Raw genomic sequence first — 10,700 nt, forward strand, 5'->3', positions numbered from 1 at the left:
GAGCTGGCCACTGTGTCTGTAATAACCATGGGGCTACTGTAATAACCACAGGGCACCCCCGTGCGGTAGAGATGCAGGGCCCGAAACCTCATCCACAGTCCTTCCCCAGCCTTGCTGTCAGCGCCCTGCCTGCAAGGGGATCCTACCGGGCCTCCGGCGAGAAACAAGCTGTCCCCTCCAGGGCATAAGCCTGCCCTGTCCCAGTCCCACAGGAAGGAAGTGTGCAGGCCCAACATCCATGTCCTCACAGGGGTCGGCCATACCCCAGACGCGGCTCCTCAAAAAGGCTCCTCAGGCTTTTCTCCCATTTCTTTGCCCAGGGATGGTATTCAGCCTTGCTTCCAGAATGGCAAGGGCCGTGATCTTCCTTCAGAGACAGCTCAGAACAGGCATCTCCATCCTGTGAGTACAACAAGTGTCTATTACTGATGTGGAGCTTGGGGGTGCCAGAGGGTCAGGGTGGTCAGAAGGGAAGCTGGTGGTGCTCCCCAGCAGGAGAACCCCTGGCTCCCCTGCAAATTGTTGGTCAGCTGCTAAGAGAAATTCCTCTGGGCAGGGCTCTGCCTTGAGCACTGCTAACCCCAGGACTCTCTGTTTCAGGAACGAGGGGTTCTTCATGATCTTCTGCTTGATGAGCCTCTCTGCTCTCGGTTAGTATTTACCTGCCGCCAGCAGAGGCTCAGAGGAGTGAGGGGTCAGCTTCAGTGTGAGGGAGAGGTACTGAGGGCCTGTTTGGCCCATACAACATCTCACCTTCCTGGATCTGGGAGGTCACAAGATGCTCGCTGCATGCGGATGAAATGGGGCATAGCAGTGGGATGCAGAGCCTGGAACCAGGGCTGTGCAGCACCCCGAGGCCCAGGGCAAGAGGCCCTGCTTGGAGCTACCTCCTCTCCTGCACCCCTTTGTGGTGTCCTCGGCCAGCCTCTTGCCACCCTGGTGTGGGAGGAGACCGTGTCACTACGGAGATCTTTAGAAACGGCAGTAAAATGACTCTCATGTTGGTGTTACAGCTGGTGCCTGGTGCGGGATCTCGCTGCTCATGTGGCGGCTGCATGGAAAGAATGCGCCACAGGTCAGTGGGACAGGAAAGTCCTGCCAGGGAGCTCTGCAGGCGATGGGTGGGTGGGTGGGTGAACCACCCGGTCCTCCGTTGCCAGGCAGTGACGCAAAGCAGCGGCAGCAGCTTCTGCTGTGCCTTCCCAGAGCTGCCAGCTCGGGGAAGCGCCGTTTGCTGTGGGACTCCAACGAGAGCCTTTCCCTTCCAGGGGCAGCCTGCAGCTGACCTGAGTTCACTGTGGTAAGAGCCCTCTCCTCTCCCCAGCCCTGCAGCGTGTTTGGTGGGGATAGCACGGGCAGATGAGCCTGTGCTATTTGCTCTCACTTGCACAGCGCCCAGAGCTCGTGTCTTCTGCTCCTGTCCGGGCCTTGTGCTAGACCTGGAGGGGGAAGGAAGCGCTTGTAAACCAGGGAAAGAAACGGGCTCAAACATCACTGTCTGTGCTATTCCTGGCCTTGGAGGCTCCGCGCATTGCTGGGCAGTGATCTGACATGGTCCCATTTCCTGATGACTGCAGGAACGCACCCGATGTGTGGAAAGAACAAGCGGGAGAGATGCAGAAGCTGAGGGATGAGGTGACACATCTGGCTGCAGAAATCTGCTCTATAAAGAAGGTGAACCTGCACTCTGGAAAGAGGGCTGGGCAGGAAAAGGCCACCAGCTGGCCCAGGAAGCGCCTGGTGCAGGGGGCCCCGCTCGTCCCAGCCTACACACCCCTCCCTTGCCAGGGGCTGCGGGTTGAGCTTCTGCGCTGCAGAGCCCCTTCTCCTGGCCTGCTCTGACATGGTTGTTTCCCTGTTCCTTGGTGTCTTCCCCAGGAAGTTCAGCAAATGAGAGAGGCAATATCTGAGCCCGTGGAGGTGCCTGACGGGGCTCTCAAAAGCACAGGTATGGGCAGCCCTTGGGTCCAGGCAGTTCTTGTGCTGGGCTCGTGCTTGGCGTTCCTGAAAGCAGGCAGCACTGCAGACACTGCTCTCCGAGACAGAAGTGGGACTAAACCACGGGGCCCACGAGCATGACTGTAGCAATGTGGCTCCCTCAGGCTCACCCCAGCCCTGCTGCCAGAGCCCTCACTGCTGCCTCGGCCATGCCCTGACAGCATTTCTGCCCTCTCCCACTCTGCGGAGCATTCCTGGAGAATGAAGGCATATGGCTGCATCACCCTGTGCTGTCCACGCTTTTAGCCTGATGCTTCCCCAGGGTACTGCTGGAAAATGCAACAGTCTCAGAGCGAAGTGCTAATCCGACTGCCCACAGAAGTACAACCAACGGCCATCACCTTACAGTACTGCTCAAAGACAGCCACTCCACTGGTGACTGTCAGTAGTGCACCCAAGGATTTCACTGTCTCTGTAAGTCTGCGCTGGGCTCGCGGCTGGGATCTGATCATGGGTAAAGCTGTAACCAGCACTTGCTGTTCCCTGCGCGTCTGCAGAGATGTGTGTGCTCCCAAGCCCTGCCCTTCCTAGAGGGGACATTTCACAGGCTTGCTCAGCACGTTTTGGCCCAGCACCTCCAGGGCCCTGAGGAGGAGACACAGCCCCATCGGTCTCCCTCTGTGCCAGACTGCACCAGAGGCGCAGAAGTGTGGTGCAGATAACGGGCCCAGATCCGGCATGAGCTTTTGCTCTTGGTCAGCTTGAGCCTGTGTTGTGGTTTACAACCCAGTTAGCCATACTCACTCACTCACCCCTCCTCCCCCCCTTTCTTCCCCCACCCCCACTTCTAGAGGTATGGGGTGGATAATCAAAAGAACGTAACTCCCACAGGCTGAGATAAGAGCAGTTTAGTAACTAAGGTATAACACAAACAACTGCTGCTGCCACCAATAATAATAACGGAAATAACTAGGGAAGAGAATAAGATGCCATCCACTGACTGCACCTGACCGAGCAGGTAGTGCCCTTTGAGGTAACTCCCAGTTACAACCCTGCTATGACGTGCTGTGGTACGGAACAGCTCCTTGGCTAGTTTGGGTCAGGTGTCCTGTCCCTGCTTCCTCCCGGCTTTCCCTCCTCCGTGGCAGAGCATAAGACTCACAAAGGCCTTGGTCAGACTAAACATTACTACGCAACAACTAAAAACATTGGTGTTATCAGCGCTGTTCCCAGAAATTAAAAAACACAGCGCTGCACCAGCGACTAAGAAGGAGAGAAAATGACTGCTACTGCTAAAACCAGGACAGTATCCACCACTAATTCCATACCATTCACATCATGCTCAGATCCCACATTTTCAATATACCATCGTCCTTACATATATATACATCCCCATACACACGCAGACAGAGAGAAAGAGATCATTTCTTAGTGCATGGACCAATCCCTATAATGCTGCTGAGTCCATTTGGTCCATGATGTCAGGTTCCATCTCTTGTAACAGTCTTTCGGGGCAGGAGAGGCTGTGTGCAGTGTTGGATCGTTGCCTGCTGATGCTGATTGTTCCTTCACCGCAGAACTCGTCTGGTTCTATCAAAGTTCCTTCTCTGTTGGGATGATGGCTGGAGGGAAGTCAGGGCCAGTTGCTGGTGACCTGAAGACATCTAGTTGATGGGCTATAAAAGTATTACATAGCAGGCAACAGCATCCAGTTGAGTTTATTGGCTGTTGTCCTGGGTTTAGCAGTGGCAGTCATTTTTCTCCTTCTTTGTAGCTGGTGCAGTGCTGTGTTTTGACTTTCGGCCTGATGTTTTGGTTTGGCCAAGGACTTTGTGAGCCTCATGCTCTGCCAGGGAGGAGGGGGAGCCGGGAGGAAGCAGAGACAGGACACCTGACCCAAACTGACCAAAGAGGTATTCCATACCACAGCACGTCATGCCCAGGGTGTAACTGGGAGTTACCCGGAAGGACTAAGTGGACTGCAGGGTTGGAGGAGGTATCGGTCGGTGCTTGGTCGGGCTGGGGGGGCAAGTTATCGATCGCCTGGTGACGAGGTGTTGTATTCTCTTCCCTTGTTATTTCCTTTATCATTACTATTATTGGTGGCAGCAGTAGTGATTTGTGTTATACCTTAGTTACTAAACTGTTCTTATCTCAACCCATGGGAGTTGCATTCTTTCTGATTCTCCTCTCTGTCCCTCCAGGAGTAGGGGGAGGGCAAGAAGCGGGGGGAGTGAGTGAAAAGCTGTCTGGTTGGGTTTAAACCACAACAGCTGTTTTCTCCTAAAATCAAATCCCCTTGAGGTATACATTGGACTTCTCCATCTTCCTGCATTACCCCCAAAGTATATCTAGGTTCCTGAGCAAAAGCAATCCCACAAGTGGGTTTGCCTTTACCTGAAGCAGGAATAACCCAGACTGTCTTCCCCAGCAAAATTTCATATGCACCACAGGAACTTTGTCCCCTTCGACAGTATGTAAAAGTTCTGACGGGGCTGGGCCAGCCCTGTTGGCAGATGCTCTGGTGTTGACCAACCAAAGTTCTAGCATGTCCGGTTTCTTGAAAGAAAAACATCTGCTCAACTGTCTGCCAGAAGATGTCTATAAGCCTAGAATTACACAGTGACTGAGGCTGAAAGGGCTGTCTGCAGGCCATGCCATCCAAAGCCCTTGCTCCAGCACTATCAATTGAATCCCATTGCTCAGCACCATGTCCAGACAGCTTTTGAGTATCTCAGAGGCAGGAGACTCTCCAGCTTCTCTGGGCAACCTGTGCCAGGGCTCAGTCACCCTCATGGTAAAAAAGTGTCTCCAGATGTTCATGGGCACCTCCTGTTTTTCAGTCTGCACCCACTGCCTATAGTTGTCAGAAGAGAGGCTGAGAAGAGCCTGTCTTTGCTGCACATTCCCTTTGGGTATGTATATATATGGAGGAGATTCCCCCTGGGCCTTCTGTTCCTGAGACTGAACCATCCCAGCTCTCTCAGCCTTTCCTCCTAGGAAAGATGCTCCACTCCACTCCCTTCAACACCTTGCTGTCCCTTCGCAGGCCTATGTCCAAATCTCTGTTGTACTGAGTATCCTAGAACTGGACACAGCAGTCTAGGTGTGGCCTCACCATTGCTGAGTAGAAGGCAAGGATCACTTCCTTCAACCTGCTGCCAGCACTTCTCCTATTGCAGTGCAGGACATGTTCACCAGTTTTGTCACAAGGGCACATTTGCTGGCTTACGTTCAGCTTGTTCTTCACCAGGACCAGAAGGTCCGTTCCAGCAAGGCTGCTTTCCAATGGTGTGGTTCCTAACATGTGGGTGGGCCTTGCTATACCCACTTGCAGGACTTCGCACTTTGCTCTCCTTGATCTTCATGACATTGAGTGGGTGTGGTCTGTGTGTGTGCATGGACACGCATGACAATTAATAAATCGTTTGTGTCTTGTTCCTGAGGTTGGATACTTCTGGGAGATAACAGGGAATTTTTATCTGTAGATCTTGTCCTGAATGCTTATATTCGAAATTCAGCTGCATGAAGTATTCTGACTACGTAACATTCTGCATTGCCTGTTCTCACAGTTTGCTGGCATTTTGGTGAGGGACTGTGCTCTGAGTATAACTGAGTAAAGATCAGTTACTTGCAACTTGGGGATAAAATAGTCTCTGGGTATTCTCAGATGGCCCTATCACTGTTTACACTGTTTCTTGATCTGGTACTTTTGTTTATCCAGTGCATTGTGTTTTACAGATTCTTTGACAGGAGATGCAACAGAAAATCACTCGCATCCCCACATGCATACTGACCCTTGCTGGGAAATCCTCCGCGCAGCTCCTGGAATAATATGGCCCCACATGTTTGTTACGTACAGTAGCAAACTCTGAGGAAGGACAAAGGAAGGACATACTGGTCAGCAGAAAATTCAGGAAAAATTTATGAAAATGTGTAGCTTACAGAAGAGAATGGACCACAGGCTGTCTTGAACTAGGATATACACAAGGTTAGTCTTCTACCCAAAGTTTAATTTTAAAAGTCAGTTTCCTAAAAGTGTAAGTGATGATCCTGGAGAATCCATGTATTTCCCAGTCTGAAGTACCGCTCATCTTTTCCACAGGACTCCCTATAAAGGGCAGTCTCCATATTCTTTCTAACCACCCTTTAAATACTGGCACATGGTGATTATGTCTTCCCAAACCTTCCTTTCTCAAAGCTGAACAACTCAGTTCTCTCAGCTGTTCCTCATACAGCAGGCTTCCCAGTCCTTGAATCATCTTTGTGGCCCTTCTCTGAAACCTCTCCAGCCTGTGAGGTCCTCGCAATTTGCAGGGGTCAAGCTGCTGTAATAGTTCACAGACCAACTCTTCCTTCACTTAGGGAGTCTGTGTTTGCATCAGCCTGGCTTTTTGTTTCCAAGACCTGGGGCTCAGCAGTGCTGGTAAAGACAGAGGTGAAGAAAGTGCTGAGAACCTCTGCCTTTTCAGCACTGTTGGTGACTAATTCCATCAGGCCAGTATTTTCTTTCTGTTTCTGCTTGATGTTTATGTACCTGAAGAAACCTTTCTTGAGGTTTTTTTTCTACATCTCTGGCCAATTTCAGTTTGAGCTGAGCTTTTGCTTTTCCAACTGCATCTCTGCACACCCTAGCAATGATCTTGTAGTTCTCAGTGGGTATTAGTCTACTTTTCTATATCTGGTACATTTCTCTCTTGGTCTTTTGCTCTGCCTCCTTCCTTCTTTTACCTTTAAAGTGGACTTTAGCACTGGTTTGTGCTTCCAGGAGAGAGTTCTTGAAAATCTCCTAGCACTCACTAGCTTCTTCATCCTCCATGAAAGTTTCTCAGGAAACCCCTCCCAGCTGAGCTCTTGATTGCTTTTCTGAAAACTAAAACCTTTGTCTTAGTACTCACCTTCAGCATGCTCAGCTGAATCCCAAGCTCCACCGTACTGTGATCACTGCACCAACTCTATTACTAACCGAGATAGTACAGAGCAGGTTTTCCTGTTTTGTGAGTAGCAAGTCCAGCAGTGCCTTATGCCTGCTTGGCACATCTAACATTTGTATGAGGAAGCAGTCCTCTGCGCATTCCAGGAACTTGATGGATGATGTGAGCTGCTCTACTGCTTTTCCAAAAAATATCTGGGTTGTTAAAGCCACCCATAGGAACTGTTTCTGTTGACCCAAAGATTGCTTAAGTGAACCAAATATTGCTTCATTGGCATTATGGTCTTGATTTTCAGGTTGATAGCAGATGCTTATTTTAAGATCCCCCTTCGAGATGACACTTCTGATCTTGACCCAGAAGCATTCAACAGGGCTTCCACAATCACCATAGTTGTATTCTATACTTTTACAAACCTTTAAGTCATAATTACAGGACACTAGTTAAATAACACTTCCCTATGAGGTTATGGATATGGGATGTGATGGAGGGTGGACACTCCCACTGAAATCAAGAGGGTCTTATACTTTGAAGAAATCTGTGTAAAATGCTTCTAGGTGCGTCCACTGGAACCATGGAAGTTTCCCACTGCATTGTCTGAACACCGTATCAGTGAAGCCTCTGATATGTGCAGAAAATGTCTAGTCCAGCATGTCTAGTTCAAATGTACCCTCTGTTCTCAAATCATTTCTCTTCCTCTGCATATTCTGCTCTCCCACACATGTATTATTAGTTCTGTCCACCTTATCCTTCTGCTGTGATTTCCGATGACTTGCTATCATCTGTTAACAATTTGTAAGTATCTGGTTCTTGTCGAGGCATGTGAAAACAAATTGGCAGTCACAATGTCCTCATATAACTGAGGTAAAATACTTCTGAAAACAAACACTGGCTGTTAAGGTTTCAATTATGTGTTAACAATAATTTTTTACTTTATAAATAAGGTGTGTTTCTCCTTTATTGTTAATAGGATTTTAAGCGTAACAAGCTTGGAGTACAGAAAGTAAACATCTGTCTCAAGAACATACATTTCCTAGGAAAATTAAGATTTTTTGGACAGCCCTTGTGATAGATAAGTTATAATTTGGCACACAGCATCTGGGAGGAGTAATGCATTAGATTGTTTATTAAAGGTAGAAATGGCACCACAAAAGTGATATCGTTATATTCCTCTTTGCAAACTATAAAAAGTATATTTAAATCTAAATAAAGAATCACAGCTGTACATGTTTGGTTTGTAAAAATTCATGTATTTATTTGCTACTTAAGATAAAAACTTAAAGCTAACAATATTTCACACTACATGCTTCAACCTATATCTAATTAAAAATGAAAAAAATTCTTGTCAAATATTTTTGATGGTATACATTTTTGAGGGAGAATTTGCAACTATCTTGTCTATGTATGGTAGCCTTCACTAGGTAAGTACTTGATGCCCTTTTATTCAAACATGGTTAATGGGGTATCTTATTTTAAAAATATAACATCACAACCTAATTCAGGTTGGAATCCAGATCTCAAGTCCAATCTGAGGCCCAAAGCAGGGTCAGATTTGGTTGCTCAGGGCTTTATCTAGCTGGGTCTTAAAAATGTTGAAGGGCTGAGACTACTACTATTTTGGCTCTATTGCCTAACCCCATGAGTCCTGCCACACACCTTAGTAAAGAACCTCACACTGCCTTCTCAGTTAACCTCCCCATAGAAGGAGCTGGCAGGCCTCTGTTAGGTACCTCTGAACCCTTCTCTTCAGGCTAACAAGCATGGTTCCCTCAGCCTCTGGCACTGCTGCTTCCCTAGCCCCTGACCATCTTGGTCACCTCCTGCTAAATCTTGCTTCTACTATTCAGTGTTTGTCTTGCACTGGTGTCTTGGGTTCAGCAGCCATGACAACCGAACAGCCTAAAACTTGACACAGTATCCCAATGTGGTCTAAGGGTTGCCTAATAAAGAGGGATAATAGTTTCCCCTGGCAGTGGCTACCCTCCTGTTAGTACAGCCCTTGGTGTAACTATTCTTTGCTGCCAGGGCAGGTGCTAGGTTGTGCTTAGCTTGTTGTCCAGCTGTGCCTCACAGATGTTTTTGGCAGAGCTGCTACCTCACTGGTCTTTCCCCAGCCTGCACTGTTGCAGTATTTCGTGTGTCCTGGGTGCAGGACTTTGCACCTGCCTTTGCCAAATCGTGTCAGGTTGCTGCTTCGCACATTTCCCCACCTGATGCTGCTGAACTGCAGCCCTGCTCTTGGGCTTGTCCACTAAGATCTCATGATTTGGTGTTACTGGCAAAGTTGATGGTGGTGCACTCTGTCTCCTCCCTGGGATTCACAGATATTAAACAGGACCAGTCCCAGAGCAGACCCTGACAAATTACACCCACTAGCAGGCTGTCGTTAGGATACTGACACTTCTCATTCATGTAATAAATCATTCTGATTTATATGCATAAACACTCGGAAAGTAGTTAAGTAACAGTAATAGAGGAATTATGTAGTAAGCAAAAATAAAGTATTTAGATCTCCAAGGAGACATGACATGATCTCCAAGGCATGACAGGAACTTTTTTGACAAGATTTAACAAGGCTTGTAAATGATTTTTTTTTTATGCCTGAACAATTACTGAGAAATCTGAAAGACTCTCTGTTGGAAAGAACATTTGGGCTTGTTTGGAACAAAATTTGTATTTCTGTTCAGCCACCATGAGGACAACTTCAATAAGCTTACTGTGCGAGAGTCAGGATCTTAACTTACAGCTGTATGCTACATGTGTGAATAGGCCATCTGTTCTGTAAGCAGAAAAAGGTTAATTCAGAATACAGTGCAAGTTGTATGATTAAACACTGGCTACTGTGCTAAGATATGAATAATTAAGTCTGAATTAAAATAATAAAATTTTACATCCTAAACATCAAAGTAATGGCTGCAGAAAAAAATCACATGCATGTTCTTTAATACAGAATAGATGTGTAAAACATTATACAGAAACTGATGAACCAACGACCTATTTCAATACCAGAAATCCTCCCACGATTTCCTTCTCTGCTTCTGAATATGTCACAGCTATTGCACAAAACCACTAGGACAAGGTTTGGACTCCAGCAAAGACAGCCAAAGAGAGAGGAACAATATTTATAGAAGTGCTCACTCTTGTTCCCTAAAGGCCGTATGTTAGAAAGAGTGTGCGTGCCTCTGTGTGTGTGTGTGTGTGTGTGTGTGTGTGTGTGTGTGTGTGTGTGTGTGAGAGAGAGAGAGAGAGAGAGAGAGAGAGAGAGAGAGAGAGAGAGGAGTGCCTTTCCATCCACTCCCACCCCTTCTTTGCATATTGTCTGTGAAGTTCAAACATGTTTCTAAGCAGTCTTCAACAGTGGGATTATTTAGCAGCCCTCTGCAGAGTTTTTCTGAGCTGCTCAGTAGTGCCTGTAGAGAGGCTGAACTTTAGGCTCCCTCTTTAACTGGGAGATAAATTATTTCTGCTTTTTATACATGGTAATTTTGGAGGTAAGGGTTAATGATCTCTCTCAAAAATCTAGTCATTTGTTGCATATTTATTTCATAAAATACTTTCTGTTTTCCTGCAGATTTGTTTCAAGAACACTTAGATGTTGCCTACACATTCTCTGGATTTCCACCTTTCAGCAGTCTGTGAAGCGTGAAGTTTAAATCGAGCAGTGTGGCTTCTGATATTTAAATGGCTTTTTGTTGCCAAATTTTTTTTTAAGGCTGTGATGCTTTGGCAGACTGAGTTGTTGCCCTGGGAACATCCATAAAGCCCTGAATGTTTCACTCTTTCTGCCCTCTAGAATAAATTTTTACTAGGTTCAGTTACAGAGGTTCATGT

Source organism: Neopsephotus bourkii, unplaced genomic scaffold, assembly GCF_033783945.1.
Source record: "Neopsephotus bourkii isolate Nb327-2 ecotype Australia unplaced genomic scaffold, CSIRO-AGI_Nbou_v1 NB_851, whole genome shotgun sequence".
Lineage (NCBI taxonomy): Eukaryota > Metazoa > Chordata > Aves > Psittaciformes > Psittacidae > Neopsephotus > Neopsephotus bourkii.